Source organism: Cuculus canorus, chromosome 10, assembly GCF_017976375.1.
Source record: "Cuculus canorus isolate bCucCan1 chromosome 10, bCucCan1.pri, whole genome shotgun sequence".
Lineage (NCBI taxonomy): Eukaryota > Metazoa > Chordata > Aves > Cuculiformes > Cuculidae > Cuculus > Cuculus canorus.
Genome location: NC_071410.1, coordinates 9066237 through 9091052, shown reverse-complemented (window position 1 = coordinate 9091052; position 24816 = coordinate 9066237). Strand labels below are relative to the sequence as shown.

Here is a 24816-nt window from a genome sequence, read left to right as displayed (position 1 = left end):
TTGTTCTTGGCTCTTCTGTAAGCTGCTGTACGAACAGAGTAACTGAACTTTAAGAGTACTTGCAAGTGGGTTTTAGCTCTCTTGACTTCACCAAGGGAAGCCAATAAGGACTTAGCCAGCATTTTAATTACCACAGCATGAAAATTGTGCAGCAGTGATTAGGTGGTTTCAGAGGAGATGAGACTGGTATTTGATGTGAGTCCATGACTTGTTCCTCACTGTTGTGCCCAGAGCAGCTCTCCTCTCTTGTGCTGAGGACACTGATTTGTACCTCACTTCATCTCTGGTTTCACTAATTATCTACAAGCACTTTATTACCTGTTGCTTAGGGATATAACTTAATACGGATTTGGCCTCCCATCTTCTTGCAGCGACTCTAACAATGTCCTTTGAAGTGCTCTTTCTTATTGCAAAAGCTCTTTGACTGTGTGGAGTTGTCCCTTGTGCTCTGTACCAGCTCAGAGTGTCATTTGGGTTTCCTCCCAATATGCTTATGAACCTCAGTTCGGGTGCCTTCAGTTTATTCTTTACAGCACCACTGAGTACTCTGTTCAGACTTCGGGATGCGAGTGAGGGAATCTCTTCTCTTCGTAACATAATCTTTGCTCCATTTCATCTTTTAATAATTTACCTGTGCAGCTGGGGTAGAGGCTAGAATTTTTCTAACATTTCTTTCTCCTACAGAGCAATATCAAAGTCGCTGAACTCTCGAGGCTGGCTGCTGATTGAAGTGCAATCACTCCTAATCATTGCAGCCTGTGGGCTATTGACTTCTAGTGCTTCTGGAAGCCAATGGCCAAAGCTGACCACAGGGCAGGATGGAAAAACCTCATGGAGATAAGCACCAGGTGGCTTCAGCTCTCTGGCTCAGGAAGAGTAGTGGGAAAATACAAGCAGCAGCTGATGGACTAAGGGAAGAGCTGCAAGGAACCAGTTAATAGGAGCCTCTGGCACAGAGAGGACTTACGGTTGATGTTAGTGAGCAGGAGATGGAGTAAGTAAGAGGGGACTGGATGTGGAAAGGTAAGTGAGAAATGAGCAAAAAAGAAAGGGTGTAACAGGAGCTGCATTCCTGTGGATGTGAAGGAACTTGGTGCTTTTTAAGGCTGTTTGCTGTGTATGAATCAGCAACTGCCTGAGGTGCTGCTGGGTTTGCTTCACGCCTTTAATTTTGGGTTGAGCTTTAAGAACCCTTGTTTTAGGGAGGAGGACCTTTTTTTTCCTTGAGGCAGTAGTTGAAGCAAAACTCCCCAGCTCTCTTTGCCACCTTGTGGTGTCAGCTTTAGAGGGGAGGCAGCCTCTGCTGCTGGGCACAATCTCTGTGCCATGCAAGTGTTTGCTGTACAAGAGCCCTAGAGACCTGGGATCTTGGAGGAGAGCAGGGACCTGAAGTCCCTTTCAGAAAGGCAGTGTTCAGTCTCATGGCAATGAAGACCTTGTGTGGATTTAGTGCTGCAGTGGAGGCTGACAGGGTGCAAGGGGGACGCTGCCCAGCTGGCGCTGCAGGGCAGCCTCCTTTGGAGGAGAACTAACTCCTATTAGAATTAAGCTTCAATTTAATTATTTTCGCTCCACTGGGATAATTTAAATTAGCTCTTTACAACTGATGTTTTCTCTCCTGTTTTGCTTAGGCAGCATTTGTCCCGATTTCTTTACTCTTGTGCTAGAGTTTGCCACGATTAAAAGTCTTGCCTGTTTTCCACATGCTTTGTATTTGCACTTTGCATCTCATTGTTTATCAGATCATTCAGGAATTGAAACACCTTACTGGAAGCAGTTTCTTTTTGATTAAAACTCACCTGAAGTGTGGAGGTTGGGCTCATTTCTCTGCCTCTCTTATCACACCAGAATCAACTCTCAGCCAGGCACATCCTCTCAGATGATTACAAGCGTTCTTATGAAGTCTTGTCCCACCCCTCCATGGTAGTCGCTTAGCAACTGCATTCCTGTCATGTCACACATGTGATGAAGCTAATGTGCAGGCAGTGTCTCTTCATTTGGGAGAAAAGTGTGCTTTGAGAAGGAAGAAGGTTACACAGAGAAAATGAGCTCTGTAAGCTTTGGTGAAAGTAGCTTGTTGCCCTGGGGTAAGACATATTTAAAAACTTCACTCAAAAGTCTTTTCTGGGACTTGGGTAGTCTTGTGCGGATGGTGGGAGAAGTAGTGTCCTCTTGATCAGGTTGCAATACCCAAAGGGCCTCCTGGATCTGCTCTCTGTTCAAGGACAGGGCTTCCCTTCCTCTGGCTTGTACTAAGACTGAAAGAAAAAAAACACTGTATTTTGCTTCCCTTCCCCCCATCATCTACAACTCTGGGATGACTGTATCCACGTTTCTTCTGGGTTCTTTCTTTCCTTTATTTATTTCAATTTCTAGGCTGATTTGTGAAGCTCTCTTTTTTTTTTTTTTTTTTTTTTAAAATGTGTATCAGCTGTATAATTCCACGATTTAAGCCACTCTGTCATTCGTGCCCTGCTTTGAGGAGCCAATGGTTACACAGATGGATGTGGCTTTTTTTTGCCCCACAGAATGGTGTTGCGCAGCTGCATCTGTTTTGATCTTTCATCAAGGGCAGGAGCTCTGCCTATGTCAGTCTGGAGACCTCTGCTCGAATGTAGTTATTCTCTGTTGGTTTTAGCATAACCAATCTCCCAAGTGGTTGGAAATGTCAGAGAGATGTGATAGTTTGGTCTGAAGGATTGCCTCTGTTCAATATCAAAGTAAACTTGTGGTTGTCTTGTAATAATTAAAACCAGCTCACCTAATCAATACGTCTCAGTTCAGCTAACTCTTGCTCAAGTTCAGACTTTCTCTTTAATTAAACTTGCTTCAGTGACCTTTTGTTCCTTTGCTTGCATCAATAATGCCATCCGTTTGCATATATTAATCCAATAGGAAGAATGCACTCAAACAATTTTGTGAGGAAAAGGAGGATTTGCCAGGAAGATTCACGATGCATTTTCAAGGGAATGACAGACTCAGCTGGAAGAAACTAGTTCAACTCCTTCACGAGAATTGGAAGGTTTTTGGCAGTGAGTGTTGTGACTTCTGATACTATGGAATATTGTATGTTTCCTCTGGTAATCTTCCATGAGGTCTTGCTTTGTTTGCTCTGCAGCTAGATGCTCATTTCTTATGGAGTCAACAGGGTTCACCACCTACTATACATCTTGATCTAGTTGTGCAGAATCTAAGATCCATATTGTTAAAGCTAAGCAGGTCTGTATCCAATAGCATGTGGAAAGTGATCTACTGGATCACCAGTCTGCTCTGACGTATCCCTCCACTTCTGTTTCTCCTGGGAACAGCCAGATTTGCAGAGTGGGAACTTACCATTTGTTAATTCTTCACTCTGTGTGAAACCGGATCAATCAGGAAACTCTTTGCTGTGACTGTAGCGAATTTACGTGTTAAATTCTTCCATAGTAAGAAGCTGAGTAATACAGATGACATTTTGTCTGGCTCTGGCTTTGCAGCCTCTGTTGGCGCATGCCATCTTGAGATCTCTTGGCTTTACACAGAGACATCTATTTAGCTGTTTTATTTCCTCTCCCAAGTAAACGCAAGCTAATCTTTCTTGAATGCACAGCAGGAGAATTTCTCATGGAAATAAGTCTGCTTCATGTGAGCCAGCACAAAAATCCCAGTCCTACATCGTGACCCACTAAGATGGGCATGACAGTTCAGAGAGTCTTAATAACGCTAGCGGGGCTTTGGGCAGGGTTTAGCGCCAGCCAGTCCAGTGGGCGAGTGCGTCATGCGATGATTCATCCAAAATGGGGAAAACAGCTGAACTTTAAAGTGACAAGAAGGTAGGCAGCTTCAAATTGTTTAGAATCACTGTGTCATAGACAGCATGTGAAGCAAATCAAACGTGCTCGCTTTATACATCCCCTGCCAATCTGCTCCCCAGCCCTTTGGTATTGAAGGTCACCGGATGCTCTGCTATCTTGCCAAAATCTTGCTGCATTATGTCTGTCTTTCAGTCTATTCCTCCTTCATTGCAAAGCCCAGTTGAGGGACGCTGACTAGGACTGGGTTACAATTTACCCTGGCTCTGAACAGCAAATAAATACATGGGAGCAAGGTTGCTGACTCCCTGCTAGGCTGCAGGCACTGCCTGAGCAGCCGTAGGAGGTCACCACACACCAAGGGAGTGCACCAGAGCTAAGACCCAGCTAGCTGTGGCCATCTGGGGTTGCATTTTGACAGCAACAAGGTCGTCCTGTGTTTCTGCAGCTCTGCGTCAAGCAATCTCCTGTGTTATAGAGGCAACAACAGATGAAATTCAGAGCTTATCAGTTCTGCTTCCTGCTCATTTGAAAAGAAGTCCAAAGGGTGGAAACCAAATGAAGCAAAGGCAAACAAAAGATTATGCATTAATATTTTCATAAGCTCTGGGGGCGGCATCTCCCGTATCCCTAGATAATGGGGTCCTGAGTCGCACTGACAATTAAAGTGTGGGCACAAGTGAAAACTGCACTGTTAGCTCAGTTGAAATATAAAACAAGGAGAGATGAGTAAGGCTAATCTGAAAGCAAAAAAGGTGGCTCAGTTTTGCATTGCTCTGGGCTGAGCTCCCCACTGCTGTTATGCTTCCCTCATAAATATCAACATACAAAAGCTGGTGTTTTGAGGAAAAGCTGTGAGCCTTTGCTTGAGACTCCTCTGTGATGACAGTGGGGTAGGCAGAAACTTAATCCGTTAGAGCGATTCTACTTGGTCTCCTATGTGTGCTGAATTTCTGTTTACTTGGATCTGTAACTGTAGATATAGCGCGCAAAGGATGCTCGCACAGCTTCCAGCAAAAGCCCTTTCACTGACAAAGGGAGCCGACTGGGGATCGCAACCATTTGGCTGTGTAGGAGGAGATGAAATGCAACATTAGCACAGTGACGTGTGGAAAGGCAGGTAATGGCCCTGCGGAACGAACTGGGTATCAACTGTTGGAAGGAAATAATTACCAGGCTTCCCATTTACATGAAATACCCTCTTTTCTGTGTCGGGGGCTGGTGAAGCTGCTGATTATATTTAGCAAAACTGAATATTTCTTACCTGATTCTCTTCTCGTTCTCTAACTCCCCTTTTTGACACTAAAATTAAAGCAGAGTTGGATCTTTTTTGTTATTGGATAGGAAAGCTGTAATTAACTAGTCCATCATGATTTCTTTTTATATCCAAGATCATTATAGGTGAGGCAAAGTCACATCCGTTCCTATGATATGCTGCCACGTTATTGAATGTATAGATACATCTTGAATATTTTCCTATGAGATCTCTAATTTAACTGAATATTCCTGCAGCTATAGGCCTTTTTTTAAGCAAGGAGCTTCTGTTCATACAGACATATTACGTATATGTGCATGTATGTATTAACTTAATTACACAACTCTATGTTGGTAATTTGGTACTTAATTATAGCAAGGGTTTCTTTGGTTTTATTTTGGGTCGTGACTAATTCTTTTCACTCTGGATCACTGTTAGAAATTTATTTGGGAAATACAATTTCTCCTAATTACTGTCTTAAAAATCTTCATTTATGTACAAAGGTAAATGCCTTCTGGTTATAAAAGATGAGATTATTGGTGTTTCTGTCTAGTAAACTCTCTTTAAATCAATCAAGCCATGCAAAACTAAAAAAAAAAATAAATAAAAATTTAAATAGATTTAAATGCAAAAATCCAGTCCAAAAAGTCTTTCCAGTGTCACAAGAAGTGGGTGAACTCAGTGAGTCTGTGGTTAATTTTAGATGATGGCAGTTTTGTAATCCTTACTATGAACGCTGTAGCTCTTTTGTCTGCATCTTTCAGGTACTTTCTTAAAAAAAAAAAAGTTTCTCTTCGGCTCAGGCCGGTGTTGCACGGGTCTGGAGTGCAGCCAGGCACTCTACCCCAGGTGTAACCCATTCCACCCCACTCTCCTCCTCCCCTCCTTGCCTAGAGGGATCAGAGGGGAAAAAAAAAGCATTCAAAGATGAGAGCTGTTCAGAAAATTTTCAGTAGAATTCTGTTAGAAAAACCCTGTGTGTCAATACCTTTTTTCTTTTTTTTTCATAAGGTAGAGGTAGTTTTGCTGAAGTAAATTTGCAAAGTTTTCTTCCTGCTTGTGCTGAAGGCTCTGAGGCACTGAGGGTGTGGGACAATCTCCAGACCATTAGGCTCTGCTCCCTCTACCACAAGGAGACTCCAAAGCCTGACAGTCATGTGAGGGAGGGGGGAAATTCCTAATTCTCCCTCCCATTCACAGCCAGTTTAATCTCAGATGTTCTGATATATGACATAAGACAGAGAGCTGGAAAATCCAGGTCATTGCAACCTTGAAACTTCAGCCAGGGCTGTGCTGCTCCTGAGTGTAGTTGCCAACCGCTAATACCTAAATCTGCCAACCAATTTGTGAAGCCTTTAAAAGATGATGCTTAATCACAACCATTATGGATTTTTCTCTTCCCAGAAAGCCCATCTCCTGGAGGGCAAAGAGCAGAACTGATTCATGGCCGCAGTTAGAGATGCCCTGGCAGACTTGACCAAGTTCAAGATGCAAAGCATTGGTCTCTTCTCTGTATGTGGGTTATAGCTTCCATGGAGAGCTAACTCGGGTTCGGGTTGGCCAGCACTCCAGGCCATGTAAAAACAGTCACAGTCTGGCCTCTGCTGTCCCTGAACTTGGTGGTCACTGGTGCAACAGCCTCAGTCAGCCGTCAGTGATGCTTGAGAGGCTTTGGCTGACTACATTTTGCTGCACTCACTGACACCAGAATTTGGGATGCCTGCCCCAGGTTTCCTACTGCTCTAACAAGCTGTGATGCAATGTTTTGCACTATTTTTTTGAGGACTGTATTGGCCCTTCCTAACTTCTTGTATGAGACCCATTCTCATTCTTGCTTAGACTAATCCTGGACACAGGAGATGTGCCCACAGTACCGTAGCGCAGGAGGACTGTGCCCGTGGGACCTCACAGCCACGCGTTCAGGTGTCTGGAAGCCTCCCAGGGGCTGCTTTTCATTGGAACTCTTGGGCACCAAATGTGCCTTTTGCAAAGGTTGTGAGAGTTTCCTATAGGGCTTGAAAATTTGTGAGCTGCCTCCTCTAAATAAAAAGGAGCTCCAGTGGCATCAGCCTGCTTCAGGGGAATGAGCAGTGTTGTGTCTCCTTTGGGAGAGGAGCATTTGTGGAGGCTGTTCTGTGCTGTGGATGGTGCTGTGTGTCAGACCTGCAGTGCTCGAGCTCCATCTGGGCTGGGGGTGTGTGTGTGTTATTTAACAGCAAACAAAGAAGGATGTGTTTCTTTTGAGGTCCTGTGTGAGAAGGGGAGAGGTAGGACAGAATCATTGAAATAGAAAAAAGAAATTTTTTACAATGAGGGTGGTGAAACGCTGGTAGAAGCCCCATCCCTGTGGAAACATTCAAGATTGTATTGGTTGGCACTCTGAGGAACCTGATCTAGTTGAAGACGTCCCTCTAAAAATCCCTTCCAACCCAACCCATTCTATGATACTATTGAAAAATACTGGAAACAAGATCAGAAATAGTTTGTTTGCATGAATTAAGAATGTCAAGTCCCTCTTACAGCTCTCTAGGCACTGGTGGTCCGGTGTGGTTGCCCTAGGTTCCATGTTCCTGCCCATCAGCTCCTTGTGTGAGCAACAGTAGGGGCTGCTTTTTTATTGCATGCAGCAGATACCAGGCAGTAGCACTACTTGGATACCAAAGAACTGGTAGCCTACGTGCAATTTTTGCTCTTCTCCCCGCTAAATTTTTCTTATTACACTGGTGTGGGGAGAATTGTGAAGAAGAATTGTGAAGGGTTTACTGCAGGGAAGAAATAGAGGGGCTGTTGCAGGTGAATGCCCTGTAAGGATGGAGCACCCTGGATGTCTACATGGATTTGAAGGGCAGCAGGGGCAGGACCAGTGGCTCTTTGCCTCCCTGGCTGGCATGTAACACGGGAGCCTATGATGTTCCTGCTGTCTCTTCTGTTTCTGCATCTTCCATGCTTATTTGGGCATTGTGACCTGAGCTCAGAAGTGGCTGCAGACAAAAGCTCCTGAGCTCTGGCACTGTAAGCTCCATGTGAAGCTGAGTTAGGATCCTAAACTCCCAAACCCAACAGCTCCTTGTTCCCAAGCTTGCTGTAGTAAAGCCGTTGCTTGTTGAGCTTCCTGCTTGGCACAAGTTTTTGCTCGCACTCACACCCCAGCAGCATTATACTTTCTGTGGTGCAGAGCATGAGGGAGAATCGACCTTGACACTTGTTGATAGCTACATCACAGGTGCTGGCTGATGCGGAGCAATGGTGCCACCAGCTGAGCGTGCTAGATGAGGGGCAGAGTCAGGCTGTGTGTCTAGGTGCTGCTCAGCTCCAGACCACCCTTTGCAAAAGCTTTTTGGTACCATTACCAAACTGAGTTTTCTGTTCTGGTGAATTAGGAAATAGAAAGGAGCAAGTTCTGACCTTGTCTTTCCTTCTGCCACAGCTCTTCCATCTGTGTATTTAAAATCAGGCACTCAGACAGCCTGGTCACAAGGCAAGAGCCGTGCCGATGGGTCCAGCAAGCACTCAGCAGTGCGCAAAGAGGGCATCACCGAGGTGCTCGGACATGGACAGCTGCATTTGCTAATGTTGGCCATCAAATGTTAACTAGGTCATAAAAATGTCTGTGGGTTGGCTATAATGAATCTCCCAATGAGATGCTATTTCAGTCCCCTCTCCCATGACGATGTTTGCGAGAAGGATGGCTTCAGAAAGGCTGCATTTGTGAAAATGTTTTAGGGTGAGTAACCATTTCGCTCTAAGTGGCAGCAATGACTGTGTGCTGGGAAATGCTCCTTGAAGTTTATAGGGCTGATTTTAATCTAATGTTTTCCTGTCGTTTGGCATGAAGAGATGGTATGCAGGATGGCTTAGGTTATACGCAGATAATTGTACTACTCTTTGAGCGGGGCAGAGGTAGCATAATAACCAGATATATTTTCACAGTTCTTTCTTATCCCCATCCAGCCTCTGGATTTATAAATTGTAGCATTTTCTTTTGAGCATTTGCAGTTTAAAAAAAATCTAACCCAACAGCTTTCCTGTGCTATGGAAAGTTGTACTGAGGTTTTTTTGCAACCTGGCTTAAAACTCTAAACAACAAAAAACGGCTGAGTGAAAATGGTAGAAACAGCATTTCCTAGACAAAGTGATGTGGGACTGTTGATGGGAGCTAAAGGCAAGGAGTTTCCCATGGAATTACTCCTCCTGCCTTCTCACAGGGAGTATTGGGTGGTGGACAAGGGCTCAGGGTACATTCTGTGTCTGTTTGCACTGCTCCTTCCTTCATCTGAGCTCTCTTCATCCTCTCTGAAGCTGTAGCCCCATAGCTGACCTGAAACACGGGTTCTACTGTAGCAGCGCAGAGCTCCTGCCTGCAGGGTTGGCCCATCTTTCTGTTCCCACTCCAGCAAACAGATTTCACATTGCCAGAAGGGAAGGAGCAGTCAGATGTGTGCAAGCTGAAACCTCTCATGAGCTTTTCTGGAGAGCTGACTTTCCCTAGAGAGAGCAGCTAAACCCCAAAGTGGGGCAGCCTGAATTTGAGCACCTGAGCCCAACTTGGCAGTTTGGGAAGTAGCCCAAGAGGTGGAGTTGAAAATCCCAAATTACCTATTATGAAAGAATCTGTGCCACTGTCATAAAGGATAACTGAGGACAAAGAAGTTTCCCTGTTGTAGGTCATTGTTTCACAAAATATTTTGTTGTTGTTGTTTTCCTTTTACAAAAGTTTGCGTATCAAGTTTGTTTCCACATCAAGGTCCAGAAGTAAGGGAGGAGCAGACAGTGCATGCCTCTCCTGTTGTTCCAGCTCCCTGGCTTTGCAGTGTGAGCCATTGCGAAGGCTGCCCCCCCAAAAATTGGTCTTTTCATAGAATCGTAGAATCACTAGGTTTGAAAAGGCCACTAGGATCATCAAGTCCAAGATGATCCAAGGGGTTTTGCAGACACCATGATCCTGGGCTGCTGTGCGTAGCTCAGCCACATTGCTCTCCTATTGGCAATTGCATTGCCCTGCAAGTTGTGAGTGCTCACGGAAAGCCGGGCCTCCTCCTTCCCTTTCTTCCACCTTGCTCTACAGAGTGCCTCCCGCTAACTAAAATAATTGAAGCCCTAATTCATGCTCAGTGAAAACAGTGGGGGAGTCTTTCTGCTGACTGCCAGATGTCTGCCTGCTTTGAGTTGCTTTAGTACTCCGTGGAGCTCTGGATTTCTACCCTCATTGCACCTTTTCTGGCCCTGGCCAATGCCTTGCTGTGCAAGGCTACTATAACGAGACTTTAATGAAGCATGAGCTTGATTTAGGCAGGGACCATGTCCTTTTGCACTGGGGCAAGAAGGAGGAATCCTTGCTGTGACTGCTTATGCAGACTAGCTGAAACGAGCTCCAGGTGGAGCATGTACTACCCGCCCTGCAGGGGAGGTAGAAGTAAAAAATTAAAATCTTGAGCTCATTGAATTCAGTAGCTTTTGTTCTCGTGACTGTTCAGATTTGGAGCATGTGTAGATTTCTGAGGGATGGTAAATTAAACTCTGAAAAAAATCCATTCTTCAGAATGGCTCATAAAAAAAATCTTTTGACAGCAGTGCAATTTCTGCTGTTATTTAATTCTGCCTTTCTGTCCTTTGGAGCTAAATGATCAGCCAGATTATGTGCTGTGCTTCGTTACTTGAGAACATTGCAGCAACGATCTGGAATAATGAGTATGAAGCTTCATTCAGATGGTAGTTAAGACCCTCAGAGCTTCAAAAGATCAGATTTATCAATGAGAAATACTGAAACATCCTTATTTAAGTAAGTGTATATTTTCTAGGATGGTTCTGGAAATTGCTGCAAAATCGGCTGAGATGACTGGTGTAAAAGGAGATACAAAGTCTGAAGATGGACTGCGTGATTTCCCAATAATACAATGTGAACTGAGCCTGTCTTGGCTGCCCTTTCTGACAGTCAGCATTTTGCAGTTCTCATTTTCAACTCTTTATAAGAACAGGCAGGTTTGGCTTTATGTATGAGAGAGATCTCTCTGCGCTAGCAGTGGAAAAAGAAATAACTGACACACAAGCAGCAAGACGTAAAGAATGTAATCAACTTTGCAAGCTTTAAAACCTGTTCTGGAGGGGAGAGATGGTACTACCCGTCAAATTATTCTCATCTCTCCTGGCTTCTTAATGTTAGGTTTCAAGCACCATTTAATCTGCAAGAATAAGAACAATATCAGTTTCAAATGCGCAAGGCTGCCAGGCTGCTTTTGTTCACATGAGCTATTGTGCAAGGGAGGGTTCAGTTTGCCCTTCTGTCTTGCGTAGGCTCTGAGCTAAAATATTGGTATCGCTTTTCCAGAAATACATTTTACTGTCGAGAAATGAATTCAAATGTATCTTTAAATGACGTTTTGTAAATTCTTTCATGATGGACTTTAACGAGTTTCATGAGCTAACTGTCTTTGTTCCCCTTCTTCAGACAAACTGACACTAAAACTTCAGGGTTTATCCTGAGATATCTTGTGACGTTTGTGTTCTTTTGCTGAGCATTTTGGACGTAATTTTGTCCCTTCCTGGGTTGGTTTTTCTTTACCAAATCACTCAAAGATTATCACTTGTACCTTGTGTCCAGTGTAACTCCTAATTCCCTGGTCTGTAATTCCCACAAAGTACTTGATTAACTTCTGAGGTATTCTGGATAACATTGTCCTAAGTCTGGTTAAGTATCCTCAAAGCAATTTAGCAAGCCTTGCTGCATTTACAGTATTAGTGTTCTCTTAATGTTGCATTCTGATGATAAACCTTACTTTAAATAAATAAGCCCACAACACTGAGTATGCATTTTGATCAGACTAATGCTGATCTCCCATGCATTAATATGAATGAGCAGGATTAGCATGGGAAAATTTGCAATTTCCATAAGTGCTGGAAGCCTGAATCAGACTAACAGTGTTAAAATTTTGCCTTGGCTTGTTCATCCTTAAAGGGTTTTTTTCCCCGATATATAACCAAGCATAAAAACTCAGTCAAAGGGCAAGAGCATGCAATGTATTTAAGAAGCTGAAACTGTAATGATATAAGTTAAAGACATGATAATTAGCAGGCATTTTTGTTCTGAATTTCCTACATGATTGGTTTGTGGGTTGTTTTTTTGGTGGTGGTTTTTTTTTTTACATTGAAACACACATTCTAAACTGGCAGGATCCTGGAGTGCAGGACTCCTGCGGAGGGTGGAGGTAGCTTTTCAGCCTGGAGATAAGGAGATGAGGCAAGAACTAAATGTCATTAAATACCCAAAGTGGAGGCCATAAGGAAACGGGAGCGAGGCTCATCTGGAAGATAGAGTAAAGGGACACAAGGCACCTTCCTACCTAATGTATTTTGTGGCTGTATGAATTAAGCAGGTATTTGTGTGTGCAACAGTGCCTCCAGATGTGTTTTTAACATGTGTTACAAAACATCAGAAATGATAAATAGTCCCTGTCCCAGAAGGCGGTGGGAAGGAGGATGTGCTGGGAGTGTGGTTCACAGCAAAACTCCGTTGGTGGCAGGACGATTGTGATCTGCAGATAGGTTCCTCCAAGGGCATGGCCTTTTTGGGGTTGCTTGCTTTCATGGCCAGTGCATCCATTCAGATTCACAACCCCTTTCCCAAATGGACACATCAGGCAAACTCCTGGAAATTGCTACGGCAAAAGGCATTTTTTGTAGTTGCTCTTAAAGGAGAATGCCTTAAAAATTCCAAGCAGCTGCACTCTCCTTGCCCAAGCAACTTAATTGTAAACTCTCTGGTGAGCCGAGCTCTCCTCTTTCAGTCATTGCAATGAGGAAGCAGCTTTGTCAGAACATCATCCATCAAGGATGAAGACAATGTCAGTGACAGCTCAGAAAAGGAACGAGCTTCACTAGTGCTATATGAGCATCGCTGTACTTCTCACTGCCCTGACACTGATTTATCAGAGGTTTCTCAGGACTTGGGCCATAACACACATGGAGCTGAAAACTGGAAAACGGCATAGTGGACTGTGTTTTCTCCCTAGAAGTGTCCTTCGTCTGATTATTTCCTCCTCCCTCTGAGTATACATTAATTTTTGTTATCAAATATATATCAAAGCATTGTATGTTGTTACCACCCACAAATATTCCCTATTATTACTAAATAAATGAGATGCAGCTGCTAGATGAAGTTAGTGAGAGTGTCTAGATGGAGAGAAAGGAAAAAAATAATAGAAGAAATCTCTCCTTTTTTGGGTCTTGTTTACTGTGCTAGGGACAGTGGATAATTAGGACATGGATTTTCTTGACATACCATCTTAGACTGCGCTGTCAGAAAGCACACGTCTCCCTCGGGGTCTGGAGCAGGAGTGGAAATACGGAGGCAGATGCCAGGTCTGCCAGGAGGAGGGCTGGCTATGCAGCAGGCTCGCTCTCCACAGTTCCCTGCCCAGGTGACTTTCACCTTTTATTTATTGTTCCTAAGTTGCGATACTTCTTGTCTGAGGGGCTGGGGCTGATCCTGGAGCTGAGGATGTGCCAGGGAGCAAGGCTGTGCCATCCTTCCTATGAGGCAGTGGAGTCTAAGGGACATCACTTCCAGGGATATTGCGTGTATTATTTTGTCTCCTATGGAAGCGAGCCTCGGCAGTCGGCTAGAGTTGCCTTAAACCAATATGTCATGATTTCACCACAGCTTTGTCATTTTGACTTTCTGCGTGTTTCTGCAGAACCATTTTATGTGCATATATGTATGAATAGATTCAACTCCCTAGGCTGCTGCTGGGAGCTTAAGCCTCTAGAAAATCCTATTTTCAGACAGAAACAACATGAGGACAAGAAAATTCAGACACTGGGGCATCTGTTTTGCTGCTCCAGACGACTCAGAGCCCTGGTTCCTCTAGAAACAGTCTCAACTGCTTTTGGGGAGGCTCTATGATGGCTTTGTGCAAGCAAAGCAAAAAAGTATCTCCCTTGCTGGTTTTTGCCAGTGCAGAAAGTGCAGCAGACTTGCTCTCCCACTCTTGGGAAGCGTTAGCTGCTGGAAACTGCTGCCTCCTCCAAACCCTGTTGCTTGTTCAGCCAGGAGAAGATTAAAAGAGGGCTCTGTGAAGGAGGGGGCAATATGCATGGGGAGGTAGCTTGGCTCTTTCTTCCTTTCTGCCTTGTCAGTGTTGGTGTATTTGGGTTTGCAGCAACTCTTGCGGGTTCCAGGACTGCAGAGGAGGCGGCAAATGCTACACTCCCTTAGCAAAGCCACTCTGAATGCTCTGTAATTCTCCCCACAGAGAACTGAAATACTTATGGGCGTGATTAAAGATCTGGAGGCACCGGGGCTATTTGTGATACTGACCTCCTATGAATTTTCTTATTTTACGATATTGCGGCATACATCCTCGCAACACAGCAGCCTCGCACCCAGTGTAGCCGCCGGGCTGCTGTGTGCTGAAATGAGCCTTTGTGTTTGAAGGTTCCCTGGCAACCAAGGAGACATATCCGATCCCCTTTTCTTTTATATGTCAATATAGTTTTGTAACTAAAGGGAAAATGCTGGAAAGCACAAAATGTGGGGCATTAATGTGTTACTTTGCAGCATTTATTTGTTCTCTAGAGTGATGGGGAGCTCAGGCTGCAGGAACAGTGAGATTTCTCCAAATGCTTTTGCGCTGGGTCACAGTTAAGCCCTGTGTTTCTCTGACATTTGGGGACTGGAAACCTCCATTATTAGGTGAATTAGAAGGCAGTTTTGTGCTAATACCGTTGGTGAACAGAAGGCAGACACCTGTAAAGATCTGGTGGGATTGAAGGGTAGAGGTACAGCAAAGATCCTGTGTTGCGTCTGTGCTGAGCTTTGCAAATAAGTGAGTTTGGCAGAAATGTTGCGGGATAAAATGTCCACCTTTTTGGTGGAGAATTGTCCTGCTGCAGAGGAGACAATGCCGACCCTGTGTCTCCATTCCTCCTTCACTTTCTGCAGACTCGGTCACCCCAGGGTTATTCCTAGATTTCCAGGCACAAGGCACAAAAGGCAAATCTGCAGCTGCTGTGGGGATGAGCCAAGCCTGCGGTGATGCAGATTTACCAGTCAGGGTGGGAGGGTAGTTCCCAGCCCCTTAGTTCTATTACAAGAATCTCTCCCTATATACACACACAGAAAAAAAACCACAGCCAGAAAAAAGCAATTTGGGACATTATTATTCAGACAGTGCAGTGTGAATTCAGGAAATTGGACCATGGAGTGAGAAAGCAAAACCCTTGCTGAGTGCGAAGCAATGGGGAATACAGCTTAAGGAAAGAGGGAAAGTGGGTAATGAGTCTGTTTATTTCCTGGTGCTGAATTCCTGCTGAAGAAGCAGAACCAAGAGCACACAAAGTAGTCATAACCAGGTGGAAAAACGCTTCGCTTCTTGGCTTTTCCAGAAACAGCCTTATTCACTGATGACATGAGGTTAGGGAATGTGCTCTGCCTTCCACAAAGCTGAGATGGGTTAAGTGACATTTGAGTGTGGCTTTTAATTGCTCCAAATATTTGTAATATTTGGAGGGAAGATGGTAAAACTTTTAAACATGGGTCTTGTGGACAACGAGCTGTAACAAACAGCAAATGATTAACATATGACTAATATGAGTTGACAGACAACTTGCCAAAACTTGCCAAACTCTGAAAATTGAGCACTTCTAAATTGAGAAGTTAGCACTTTGAAAAGATCTGCAAGCCAGAAGCACCCTTGAGAAAAGTCAATTACGCTGTAACCCTCCTCTCCTCAGAAGTGCAGTGGAGCAAGTCAAAGAGCTCTGAGAACCCGAGTGTTCAAAGCAGTTCAGTAGAGGCAGAAATAGCCATTTGGAAACGGTGTTGACATCCAAGAAAGAAGTGAAATTGGGAGCAGAGAGTCCTCGGGACAGGCAGAGGAGGAGATACGTGGCATGTGATGGGCTACATGTTTTAGTGTCTATAGGTGTTTTGCTGTGTTTGGTCTCCCTAGTTAAGTCTGCTGTTGGTTTGGTTCAAAGTGGGATCAAGGGTTTGACTTGTATGAAGAGGAGGGCAAATTTCCCTGGATTATGGCATATAATGTGAGCAGAGACTGTGTGTGGTCAGACAGGGTCATTGCAGCAGAAAGACAATAAAGTGGTGGTCCCCTCAATCCCAATACAGCTTCTGTTTCTACTGCAGTCAAGCAGCAGAAAAAAACTCACAGCAAGAAACGGTGTTTGCATGACGTAACCTTAAACAGCTCCAGTCCGTCACCTGGAGTACCACACTGGATTGTGTGTGGGCTCTTAAGTTAAAAAGTCCAGTTGTACTTTGGTTTAATTCAAATTAATACACGCTCTTTAGATTTCCACTGAGAATTCCTTGGTAGCTGATGTGAATCATGAAAGATTGGAAAGCGGACTCATTTTGAGCATTTTTATATTTGTCAGTCATGCTGACAAATTCTCCCAGGTTTTCAATGAATAAGCTCATAACAGTAGCTACCCACACAAATGTGGGATTTATCTCATCTTCTGGAGAGACTGGCAAAAGTATTCCTGATCTGAATGGGAGGAGCATTGGTAGCTGGACTGTCGCTCTGGGAAGCACACTACTCGATGTCTGTAAATCTATAACTTGCATGTAATGATTTTCCTGCCAGGGCTTTGTGGATTGGGTGTATGAAACCAATTTATTTATGTGATGCCAGCAATAATTCTAGTCTAAATATGGTCATCCCAAAGTGATTTTGTTAGCTTGTTTCATTCTGGAGGTTTTAGAGGTACATTTTAGAGGTATAAATTTATCGGTTTCTGTCTGTATAAACTGCGTCTCTGTTGGGAGGGTTTGCTGGTAAGAGGGTACTTTGCAATAATAGAAAACTGCCTCTGATAGCTGCAGATAAAGGTGGTAAGTGGATGAGGTAAAGCACAGGAAGCAGTAAAGATGTGCTCATTTTCCTCCGCAACTAATAAATTAATAAAGCCAATGTACTGTGAGGACTTCACATGATTTCAGCACATGAGCTCACATGGCATTAATCACTGAGCCTTTCTCCGTATCACCAATGTGCATCGTGGGAAGAATAACGGCACTGTTAATCAGCCATCATTCTGCAGGAATACAGAGTCCGGCTATTCAAGAGGGTGGATTTTTTTCTCCCCCCCCCCCCATCTTCAAAACTGCAATGTAACTATTGAAAGATCTGTAAGAGACAGTTTTCATGCTGAGGAGCAGATATTTATGCTTTGAGAAGCAAATACTCTTAAGTAACTAACAAAAATAACCTCGCCAGTTACTCTCTCACGACTGCGTTTCAAGAGGATTTCAATAATGTCTCATGACAGGCTTTAAACATAACGTGATTATCAAGACAGGTATAACGTCCAATTCCAAATAACGTCCATTTCAGTCCTGAATATAAAAATCTAAAGCTGCTGAGAGATAAGAAACAGGTGGTAAATATATAGCGAATCATTTTGCTGTTGGAAAGATTTTTCTTGTTAGGTTTGCAGACAGGAAATGTTTGTTTAGCTCCTTTGATTTGCAGATACCAAGCTGTCTTGGAGTGGAAATAGCCATTTCTAGTTGTTTTAGAATTTAAAAAATCATTTGATCCTGAAAAGTATTAGAGAGAAATTCTCTGAGTTTCAAAGGATATAATAGATAATACATCACATGCAGTAAGAGACACCGCTGTTGTTCTCTGAAAGATTAGACAGGGCTATCTGAACATCCTCAGGGAATTTTAAAACAGGCATTGAAAAGTATTTGTTCTGTCACTTATGAGGAATATTTGATGAAGCTTGTTTGATTTGATTGTTTCACTACTGTGTGAGCTCGTTTATCTAATTGTGGTATTGACCACTTTCTCATTGTATTGAATTTTAATAGTCCCAAGATTAATTAGATGTGCATAAAGAGCAGCTGCGAGAGAAGTGAACCTTTTGTTCTGGATCTTTTTTTGTACACTTTTGCAAAGAAAGAGATGAGAGATAGTGGAATGCAATCAAAATACAGTCATGCTCTTGATTAACAACAAAATTAGTTAAAATCTGAAAGCTTTGCAGGGAATATCTGCATTTGGTATCTAGGGCTCTGCACTGACTAGAGAGAAAAACACTGGTTGGGATTTGGTTTACTATTTATAAAAATGATTGAATCTTTTAATAACGAAACATGTCTTTTTATCAATAGTAAAATAAGCAAATAATAAACTGCCAAACCAAGAAGGTATGTTTCATTGCTCTTATGCAAACCCCAAAAAGGGAGATTTTGGTCTCCACCTGCAGCTATTTCACAGCTAGCGTTTCTCAAGCTCCTCTAAGGCACACCCGCTCTGATGCTTCAGAGAGAAATGCAGAGGGAAAAGGGCTTTTTTTTCCTGGAGTCTAACCTTCTTTATAAAATGCTTCGACTTAGGTGGATGCTCCAGATAGGCGCAGACAGAGGAGGGGTGGTGCAGGTTGGGACAGTGCTGACCTCTCCCAACAGTGTGGCAGTGGCTGGCAGCAAGCGGGGATGCACAGAAGAAGGTGGAGGAGGCCACTATCTTCTTTAGCTAAGGACTAAAATCTATACTCTGCCTTTTTTTACAAAAAATACCCTTTTTTTCAGTCTTATTTAGCAGTTAGGGAAAAAAAATATCTCGCGCAATAGCTGGTGGGAAAAATCATGAGACTTTTAATGAAGATTTTTTCCCAAAATGTTCCCCTGCCTCAATGAAAACCTTATTGCCAATGAATATTTGAAAATACCTGGCTTTGCACTTAGTGAAAAATCATATCTAACGTTAAAAAATGAAGCAATTTAATTGCTATCATTTGTGCATAGTCTGTTTATTTGCCAAAGAAAAGGCGCAGGACAGAGAACTGTGAATGATATCTTACTTACATTCTATGTAATAATATGCTTTTACTTTCAGCTTTAAACAGAATAAGCTTTTAAAAAAGCCCTTTGAAACTGTGGGAAGGCACAAACATGATAACAATGAATCTGTATGTTCCCACAAAATAAAATATGTTCTTGCTGCTCTAGTGGTATAGTCTTGAGGATTTAAGTGTCTCCACTCCAAAATTCCTTCTGTATGAACTGCTGAATTCTCTTGGTGCATTTACATGTTTGCAGTGCATTCCTTACAAGCTTTTTACCTGCCAGTTTTAACTTATCAGATTCCACTTAGCAGCACTGCTGAGAATCACAAAAAATCGTAGACTAGAAAGCTAGCCAATTATTTTTTTTTTTCTGTAAGTGAAACTATTAATTTTGAAGTCTGGAGGAAATCTGGCTCAGTTGCAATGATTTCCCTGAAAGTTTTGATTTAATTTTTTTAATGAAAAGTAGATTGATTTTTGTTCAATACATTTTCAGTGCCCGTAAATCCCTACTGTGCCTGAAGTATTACTTTGCAGAAGGGATTTATGGTATAGGTCACCATTCTTATAGCTTATAAATATGCAAAAGTAAATTCCAGTATGGAAATGATTATACTTTTATTAATAACTGTCTTTTCTGAGAGGAATTCTGGGTAAAACACCGTCTTCATAGATTCACTTTGTAGATTTGCAAACTATAAAAGAAAGTTTACTGTACCTCACACGAGGGATTCCCTGGGGGACAGATCCACTATTTTCGAGCAGGGACGTGCAGAGGAGAGGGGTTTGGCTCGAGAAAAGCCAGATCAGCTTGATTCTGCTCTGGTATTGTTGATACTTTAGTATGAAGCTTTTTCTCTTTCCAGTGAACTGAAGCACAACACAGAGGACTTGTCCTGTTTATACTGAACATCTGATAGTTGGAAATTAACTGTGCTTACAGCTACTTCTTGGTGGGCTCATAAAAAAATCCTGTTAACTCTGCATGTCCCTTCAGTGTGCAGAAATTCTCCAGTGCACCATCTGCTCAGGGCTTGTGGACACCTGCAAGTTACCTCTCTGTGACAGGGATATCTGATTGCTGTGCATCTGTAGCATCCATAACCAGTTGAAACGTTTCAAAGCCAACTACTGGTGGGAATGCAAAAGAGATTCTAGTACAAAATGTAGGAACGTACTTGCAACTGCTTACCTTCTTCTAAGCTTGTTGTTATTGAATTAATCCCGGATAAATGATCATTTCATTTTGCTAAAACTGTAATTCATGCATTGGATGTAGTTTTTAGAGCTTCAGATCATCTGAAAACACTTTTCTTAATTTATCAGCTGCTTTCCAAAAAACTTAATTTGTAGTTTTTCTACTGCGCAATCAAAACCCAATTGTCGAAATGGCTGTCACTCAAAATTTCCCCTTCCCTCTTGTGATGTGTATATTGGAAAATGAGTTCTGTTAAATGTGCTTGTGGAATTCACTGGGGCAAATTCTTTTCCCCACCTGATCTTGTTTCCACAGTTGTAAAGCATGAGAAAGTCCACTGAATATTCACTGCAAATTATCTGATCAGCTGTTATCCAGTCTCCTGTTAGCAAAACCCAGCAAATGTTGGGTGGATTTACAGACTGCTAAATGGCCTCTTCCTTAAATCATTATGCTCCTAAGAAGGAGAGTCTTGTAATGCAGGACAGAGCTGAGATGAGGATGCCCTGACTATAAGGCAGTGAAAGGCCACTGTTATACTTTGGTTTCATCAAGTAGAGAGAACAGATCATTTGAGCTCTGTAATGTGTTGCTGTTGATAGCTGACCTAATTTCTGAGTGCAGAAATGACTCAGTAGCAATCCCATCTCTTTGATAAAGGCAGTGAGTAGAAGTGGTGTGTTGTTGAGTGGCCTCTGCCAAGAAGGTCAGCAAGTTCTTAAGGGAAAATGTTTGATAGATGCTATTAAATGTACGAGGCTTCTCCCTATTGCTTATCGACAGATTCTAAAATTAAATGATTTTCTCTCAAGCTTGAAGGTCACTTCTCATATATGTCTTGGCACTAATCTCACGATCACTTCAAATTAAATGCCAAAAGCAGAAACGAAAAATTAAAAATATTCATATGCAATTACAAAAACCAAACAAATCGATAAAGGAAGAATGTTTAATGACACTTGCAAATGTCAGAATGCAGCTCCAAGACACGTCCACATCCACGGATGAGTAAGACTTTACTCTGTGCATGCCCATATTGCAGCGCTGGAAGACAGAGGAAAATTGAACCTCACTGACACCCTTTATCTGTTTAAAATAATTGCTTCCAATACGTTGCCAGGGAAAGCAAAGTGAGTGTATAATTAGACATCTCCCTTGGTAGAAAGTCAGTCTATAGGCTGGGATATCGTTTTATTTTTAACATCTCCAATGCCATCTGGAGGTTACTCTAACCCCCAAATGTAAGACTGTTGGTAAGACAGAGCAACTACAACAGGGCTGGGCCCTGAGGTTCAATTATCATGCCTGGTGTGATGTCAAAACTCATTAATTTTCAGAAATATAAATGTATAATGTAATACAGCAGGCATAAATACTTTTGGCATTTGATGTGGGGGAATTAGAACACAATCGGAATAGAGGAGTGGCCTTTTTGGAAACATCGATGTGATGCTTGCTTATTAAGGGAGCAGCCAACTGCTGGAAGTGGTTGATCACGTTGCATTCTGTCTCTGGGAGGTATTTTTCTCTGACTCTACAAGCTGTGAAAATGGCCCCCATGAGTCTGGGTTCAGACTTCATGCTGCATTTGCACATTCCACTACTGAAATAGGATATTTGCTATTAGAGTATGGAAGGTAAATAGGTAGCACTTTTTGCTTTAATACATTTGTAAATGCTTATGTAGCGTGCCCGGCAAAGATTTAATTGATTTTCTCTGTGTGTGTATACTACTCACTTCTAAATGTCCAGCTATCCTGCTACCTATTCCAAGGAAGTTACTTAATGTGCTAAATTTAAGTCTTCCTGTCACGGTGCTGGATTCAGAGAATCCCAAGAGACCATTGTAGATCCACTGGATCTTGACTTTTTCCCCTGCTTCTGCAGCTTCTTGTAGATGCTTATTGCATGTAGCAGTGATGGGCGTGTGACGGGAAGCCTGAGGGAGGGGGTCAGGCATAGTCCAGTGCAAGTCACCCACCTGCAGAGCCTGTAGAGTCTGTACGTAGCCTTCCGGCCCTTTCTGCCCCTCTGATGTTTTTTTATAGCAAGGAGCGTTTGGAGCTGCAGTGAGTGGTATTCATGGGTCAGCTCACCTTCCTTTCAAATGAGACTGGTGACTTGGAAAGCCTTTATCAAGAGCGATAATGCATTTTGGAAGATGGATGGAGAAATTCTTGTTATGCATAATACATATCTCCACCCCCCCAAGGACAAAGCTGAAAGTACTTCTCGTAGGATGCTAATGATAGAGATGAGATGGAAATTCCCACCTTGAATTCAGATCCACGGTGCTGTTTAGCAGCTGGTAAGCCCTGGAAGGTGGAAGGCTGGAGTTTCCTGGTAGATACTATGCTAAGTGCTGGCAGGATAGGATTTGGCGGCAGGACAGCTATAGTGCAGTGTTTCAGCTAGCTGTGTGTCTGGATTCAACCCTCTTGGTACTTGGGACCTTCCCAGAACTGCTGCAGTATTCTGGTGGCACTGTCAGCATCTGAGATCAACTACTATTTGTGCACAGGAGAGATGCCAGTAGCTCCACATCTATGCTCCTGCACCAAAACATGGTCTGTACCGCTGGAGAAGCAATGCCCGAGAGCAAGACACATGGAGGAGTGATGCATGAATGTGTAGCCAGGGTATAGTGCATGGCTCCGACCAGCGGTACTGGTGGGACAGGGCTTTCGGATTGCATTAGCGCAACTAACCGCATCAACAGACCTTCCCTGGGGCTGTGTTAAGTACACAAGCATAAGCCAATTAGCAATTATTTCTCAGTTTCCCTGTCCTGAGATCAGAAATAACCCTGGCTGTGGTCCTTCATGTATCTTGCTCTTGAGCATTGCTTCTCCAGCAGCAGAGCCCATTGTCTTCCTCCCCTGTCCCTGGCTGAGCTGCCACCCAACAGTCGTGGGCTTGACAGTGGGGTGCTGGTGACATGGGCTCTGTTTCTCTTTCCTGGGTGTATACAGAGCCTGGGATCCCTCTTAAGAGTGTATATAGAACGTGGCACAGAAGGCTTTTGGCTCCAGCAGGGAAGGGAAAGGAAAGCAAAAGACTGCAGGTCAGCTATGAAGTAGTGGTTTGCGCTGCAGTAGGAAAGATCATCATCAGATATCTGGAAAAAATGTCCTAGTGGGCAGTGAAGTACTTGAATAGTGTGAGGAGGTGGTTAGGGATGGATGAGACATCTTGCAGGCAAAGGTTCAGCTGATCCTGCCTGAGGCAAGAGAATGTATAAGCTGGATCTGTGAGGTGCCTTCCAGCCCTGTTTTCTGTGATTCTGCAGATCTGTCATGTAGGCTCACACAACATTTCCCAGTGCACTCTGATGGCCCCATGGCTCTCAACCCTCATGGGCCCCTGCAACGTGTTCCTCGCTGGAGCATCTGAGAACTGAGCACTGTGTCATGCTCAGCCTGAGGGGGTTGCTGAGGCCAGAGATGCCTTGCAAGAGTAAACCCAGGAGGAATTTTCCTTGCAGATAACACATCCAGTCTCCAGCTCCCTTAAAGGGCAGCATTTGAGGATGGTGGGTGAGACAGCATCTTTATGATCCTACACCCAGAGAATACCTGTGCAGGGAAAGAAGAGCACAGTGTGCACTTCTGGGCTGATGAGATGCAGCAGCTTGTTTTTGGAAGCCTTGGAAAACTTTTTTTTTGCCACCTTGTGAATGGAATAGCTGATTTACACCCACATAATCATATGACACTATATGCCACGAAGCATCAAGACGTACCAATTAGCCCAGTTCATGTGCAGTGGCTTTAGTCTAACTCCAAGGGCCATTTCCTTTGTCCCTTACAAATCCTGTTCACGTTGCTGGGACTCCTAGTCAGGGCACTTTGCGTGTTGCAGCAGCCCCATCAAAGTGCAGATTTACTCCAAACTCTGCTGTTGTTGCCTGCCATGTGGAGTTAGTAATTCTCCTTGTATGACCCCAGGTTAGAAAGCCTTTTTGCTTGTCTTTCATAACTTCTATTGCAATAGAAATACAAAAGTTCACTCTCCCGGCTATGGTGGAAAGAGAAGTTTTATTGGATTATTGGGAATGCTGCATATGTGATTGGGCTGTAATAAAAGAAAACTGCTCTTTCTAGGATGCTTGGATCCAGGACTTTGATCCATCATTGTCATTCTGGAGAAGAGACCTATGTGGAACCTGAAATTTACCTTCAGATAGTTTCTGAACAGTTAGATGCATGGCTTGGGTCAGGAATGAGCTTTGGTCCTTTGCTTCTGTTCTGGTGTCTGGTTTTGTGGACTTCAAGGTGCAGACGTAATTTCTTTTCAGTAGTCATCAACGTTGCCAGAATTAAAATAGCTTTTGATGAAGTCATGATTTGAGGCAAGTGTATAGAGACCCGTTGGGCTGTTGCTGGCACCTAGATTCCGTTTTATTTCTTATGAAATGCAGATTCCATAAAATGCTCTGTGACTCCTCTGAGCTGGTTCAGTTTTCATAAATCAGTTTTGAAAATATATTTTACCTCCTCCAGGCAATCAATCTTCTTGACCTTTTGACCTTTAAATTCTATCTGTTATAGCCAAATTAGTTGGCATAGAACAAAAATACAGTACTGGAAACTTACCTGCCTTACAGAAGCAACGGGCAAAATGCTTGCAATACAAATCTGGAGTAAATTTAGAGGCTTTATGACCAATCTGAACTGAAAGCAAAAGGAGGCTGTTTAGTTTGATGCCAAATTCTATCTAAATGCTGCACAACTTGTGTCCTTGCAGAACATCAGTGTTTT

General features: G+C 43.2%; 1 long non-coding RNA gene across 6 annotated transcripts in view; it reads left to right on the top strand.

Annotated features, from left to right (window-relative positions):
• Positions 1 to 2010: 2010 nt before the first annotated feature.
• LOC128853123 (uncharacterized) overlaps positions 2011 to 24816 on the top strand; it is a 42466-nt gene continuing 19660 nt past the window's right edge. For 4 of the 6 annotated variants that reach the window (XR_008451402.1, XR_008451401.1, XR_008451407.1 and 1 more), the window contains exon 1: positions 8588 to 8770. This is a non-coding gene — a long non-coding RNA (uncharacterized LOC128853123). Of the gene's footprint in view, positions 2088 to 8587; positions 8771 to 24816 lie in introns of those variants that run through there. The other 2 variants (XR_008451405.1, XR_008451404.1) reach the window with 1 other exon arrangement.